We start from the raw sequence: 5,364 nt of genomic DNA on the forward strand, positions 1-5,364 counted from the left end.
TACATTGGGCAAATCTGCTGATAGACAGAACCTCTAAAAAGAAACTCAACAAAGATACAAAAGATCTAAATAGCACAATCATGCAACTTGGACTCATATACATCTACAGAGCACACCATCTACCAGCAGCATACTATACGTTCTTCAACATACGTGGATCATTCTCCAAAATAGACCATATATTATCTACAAAGCAAGACTCAACCAATTCAAAAACATCAAAATAATTCAAGCCATCTTCTCTGATCATAGTGCTATAAAACAAGAAATCAATAACAAAGAATAAGGAAAAATAATAAATTCATGAAACTGAATAATACCTTACTTTAAAATTACTGAGTACTACAAGAAATTTATACTGGATTTTTAAAATTCCTAGAATCAAATTTGAATAAAAACACAACATACCAAAACCTTTGGGACACAGCAAAAGCAGTGCTCAGCAGAAGAACACAGTAATAAATATACACATCAAAGTAGAAGAACCCAAAGTATCACGTGAATAAATTGAAAAGGAACAGCAAAACAAACAGTCACCAGATAATGGAATAACCATAATAAATATCTATGCTCCCAATGAAAGAGCTCCAAAATATATAAAACAAGACCAGAAGTTCACTGAGAGTATCAAAAGAATGTACACACCACTGGACAAATTGGCAAAGGAACAAAATGAGAAAATGCAATAACTGTGTACGAAATGATAAGATGAGGGACATTCCAAAAGAAACAATAACAAGATCCTATGGAAAACGATACTCCAACAAATTTCAAATCCTAGACTAAATGGACAAATATCTAGAAACACAAATTTGTTGATGTTAAGTGACGTTGATTTGGTTCAGACTCCTAGTGACACTGCGTAGGGTTTCCGAGGAGTGGCTGCTGGGTTTTAATCATTGACCTTGCTGTTAGCAGTTCTGAATTTATTCCAAAGTACTATAATAGAAACACAAATACAGGTAAAAAATTTGAACAGAACCATAATAAAAGAAGAAATTGAAGTATGCCATGAAAGAAAAAAGGCCCAACCAAGACATGGTCATTGGAGAATTCTACCAAATATACAGAAAAAAATCTATACCAATTCTACTTAAACTAAAATTGCAAGGAAATTCACCTAAAGTATAATAAAACATTTTTCTTCATTTTTACAAAGTCCCTCCCAGTGCAGGTAGCCTGAGGTCTCCATGGTGATGGTAAATAAGCCACCTACTGCCTTTTCAGAAAAAAAAAAAAAAAAATACAAGAAATAGAAGTTCTGGTGTGGTGCCATAGGATAAGCACTCGACCTCAAGGTCGGTTTGAACCACAAGGTCGGCGGTTCAAACTCAGGAGCCACTCCTTGGAAACCCTCCACAGGGTCGCTATGAGTTGGAACTGACTCAACGGCACTTAACAACAACAACAATACTTAAGCATACATAGAGCTACACATATGCTTTCTTTAAAATTATTTGTAATAGTTAAGCTTGCTTTACATACTTTTTCATGTGTGCATTTTATATGGAACAAGTATTAAAGGTCAATTTATAAAGATATACAAAACAGTGAAATCCATTCATACTATATTGTTAAGAGGGATAAAGCAGATTACTAAAAAGCAAGAGTATGGATTCCTCTTTTTTTAAAAAAAAAATCATATTAAAAACTATGAAGAGGACATTTTACTTCTGTAGTATTTTCCCTCAAAGTTCATAATACTAATCATGAGAACACATCAGAAAAATCCAAGCTAAGAAATATTCTACAAAATATTTTACTAATACTCCTTAAATCTGTCAAGATCAGGATTGAAAAACAAGGAAATACAAAGGAGATATCATAGATCAAAGAAGTCTAAGGAGGTACAATAATGGCATACAATATGGTATCCTAGATAGGATCCTGGAATCAAAAGAGAAAAACAAGAAACAAACTGCAAAATCATAAAAAAGACCAGGCTTACTGGTCAGATAGAAGTGGTAGAATCCTTGAGTCTGTCATCCTTAGTCACAGGTCTGGAACTGAACTCACCTCTACAGATCAGTTTTCAGTCAAGCAATGGTCTGTTTATAAGAGGTACAATAACACTCTGTATGCACACCTTAGAATAATCAACCACTGAGACCAAAGGGCAATATTTACCCAAAGACAATGTTCAAAAGGGTTAGGAAAGAAAGATGAATGGAAGCAGGAAACCCAGAGAGGAAGTGAGATAAGTGGTATTATACTGAAGGGATAGCAATCAATGAGATGAAACAAAATGGCAAAATGTGTATGAATTGTTGAATGGAAAACGAATCTGTTCCGTATACCTTAACTAAATTCAAAACAAAAGTTTAAAAGAAAGAAAGAAAGAACATTAGTGGAAAGTCTGTTAAAATCTGTAGAAAGCCTGTAGTTTAATTGTTATTGTTATTGTTGTTGTTAAATGCTGTAAAGTCTGTTCTGACTCATGTTGTTGTTGTTAGGTACCATCGAGTTGGTACCAACTCAGTGATCCTATGCACAACAGCACGAAACACTGCCCGATCCTGGGCCAAACTCACAATTGTTGACATGCTTGAGCCCTTTGATGCTGCCACTTTGCCAATCCATCTCGCTGAGGGTCTTCCTCTTTTTCTCTGACCCTTCACCCTACCAAACATGATATCCTTCTCCAGCGACTGGTCCCTCCTCACAATATTTCCTAAGTTTGAGAGACAGAGCTTGGCCATCATGGCCTCCAAGGAGCACTCTGGCTGCACTTCTTACAACACAGATCTATTAGTTCTTTTGGCAGCCCATGGTACTTTCAATATTCTTCTCCAACACCATAACTCAAATGAGTCAATTCTTCTAAGATCTACCTTATTCACTGTCCAGCTTTTGATGCATATGAGGTTATTGAAACATCTGTCAGTTTGTCATACTGTGGTGGCTTGTGAGGTGCTGTGATTCTGGAAGCTATGCCACAGGTATTTTAAATACCAGCAGGGTCCCCTATGGGGGACAGATTTCAGATGAGCTTCCAGACCAAGTTCTGACTCATACAGACCCTGTATATAGTGTTTCCAAGGAGTGGCTGGTTGATTTGAGCCACCAACTTTGCTATTCATATCAACCTTGCAGTCCAGTGCTTACCCTACAATGCCACACCACTTGAGCTATTTGATAGCATTATACTATTTTAATTTCCTTTTTTGAGAAGAGTACCATGGTTGTGTAAGATATTAACATTAGGAGAAGCTGGGAAAAGTATCTATGTAAACCTTTCATATTATCTATGCAATCTTTCTATAAATCTAAATGTACTCTAAAATAAACTGTTTTTTTAAACTACCTCTGCAGATTGTTGTGAACAGTATACATCTGAACTTTTTATCCTTTTATCCTCTACAGTAGATATGCAACACTTTTATAATTTAAAAAAGTAGTTCATTGCATAACCGGAAGTTAATGAATGAGGTTAAGGCTAGCATAGTGCTTTATGCTGACTCCACTGTTACTATCTAGTTGCTACATATGTAAAGTGAATTCAGAATTCTAGCTGTATATGCTTCTCAATATGATCGAATACTAAAATCCCAGATGACTCTTAATGGAAAATGAAAGACACATGGCTATTTAACTTTCTAAAGAGCTGCCATCTCAATACTGCAAATGCCCGCCATTAGGCAAAGGCCAGTTCATTCATTGGACACACTAATAAATCTAATGAGGGAGAGAAAGTGAAAGACAAGGAGAATGAGTGAGCATACATCATAGGGAATCAATCCCATACACCTGATGATAAACATCAGTTCCTGCACTTCAAGGGAAAATTTTAGGAAAGATTCCTATGTTTGAGCAACCCACCCTATACATTCTAACCAAACATTAGCAGTTTGAACTCACCTAGCAACTCCACAGGAGAAAAGATCTGGTAATCTCCTCCCATAAAGATTACTGCTTATTAAAAGAAAGAAAGAAAAACACTATGAGGTAGTTCTACTGTGTCACGTGGGGTCAGTATGAGTCAGAATCAACTTGAAGGCACTCAACAATAACCTACTACATTATACTTGTATTCCATTTGTTTCACATGATCCTTCTACCCTATTAGTAACACTTAGTGATCACCTACTGAATACTAAGCACTAACTTCTCATCAAAACTTTCAATAACATAATTTGGCATTATTAGTATCTCCTCACACTACACATGAGAAAATTGAGCTAGTTAAAGAATAAACAACTTTGCCTACAGACAGATTGCAAGAGATAGACAGGATTTGGACCCAGAAAACATCTGACTTCCCATGATTAATTACTACAGACTTTCTTAAATTTATCATGGATTTTCAGTATACTTTCTGGGTACAAATTCCAGGTGTATACACAGGTACCTGGTGTGGTGCTGGGGGTTAATGTGCTGGACTGAATGGTCAGTTTGAACCACAAGGTCAGCAGTTCAAGCTCACCAGCTGCTCCTCAGAAACTCTATACAGGGTCGTTATGAGTCAGAACTCACAAAACGGAAGTTAACAACAACAACAACCTGACAATCAGTTTGTCCATGGGCAAGTCATTTATTCATTCAATACTTAAATCTTGTTCACTAAGTTTATCATGATAAAATTAGAGAAAGTCTATATTTATCAGTTCACCACTCATCTGTCAGTTGGTCTTACTGTGGTGGCTCATGTGTTGCTGTGATGCTGGAAGCTGTATCACTGATAATTTACATGCCAGCAGGGTCACCCATGGTGGACAGGTATCAGCAGTGCTTCCAGACCAAGACAGACTAAGAAGAAGGAGAGGTGGACCACTTAACTTAGGTGGGCCTTCATCATAGGCAGTCTGTATGAGATTCATGTTAGAATGGGGCTCTCGGTGCTGGAGAAATCAAAGCTCCATCAGAGGTGTCCTACTGGAGACATCAATAACAAGCTAAGTGACATCAGGGCTACACAACACAAAGAGAAAGTTGAGGACAATCCAGGGACTTTGAGTAGTCAAGACAATTAGTACTTCAGATCAAAAATGCTACTACTTATAGGCAATTAACTATAAACTGGCCTACAGCTGAAAAAGGTTAGCCACAAAAACCTTATGAATAGCAGTGAAAAACTGCCTAATACAGTGCCTGATGATGAGCCCTAAAAGTTGGAAGGAATTCAAAATACAAGTGGGGAAGTATTGTCAACTCTAAATACAGTAGCTGACAATGACGTGAATGGAGTAAAGGTTTCAGGACCATCATTCACTGATGGGTCACCAATCAAAAAAATGAGAAGAAACAGCTGCAAACATCCATTAATAATCAGAATTTGGAACGTATGAAGTATGGATCTAGGAAAATTGGAAGTCATAAAAAATGAAATGGAGTGTCCAGCTGATGAGAGGGCATATGCATAAGAAC

The sequence above is a fragment of the Chrysochloris asiatica genome, unplaced genomic scaffold, assembly GCF_000296735.1.
Source record: "Chrysochloris asiatica unplaced genomic scaffold, ChrAsi1.0 scaffold00001, whole genome shotgun sequence".
In the NCBI taxonomy this organism is placed as follows: Eukaryota; Metazoa; Chordata; class Mammalia; order Afrosoricida; family Chrysochloridae; genus Chrysochloris; species Chrysochloris asiatica.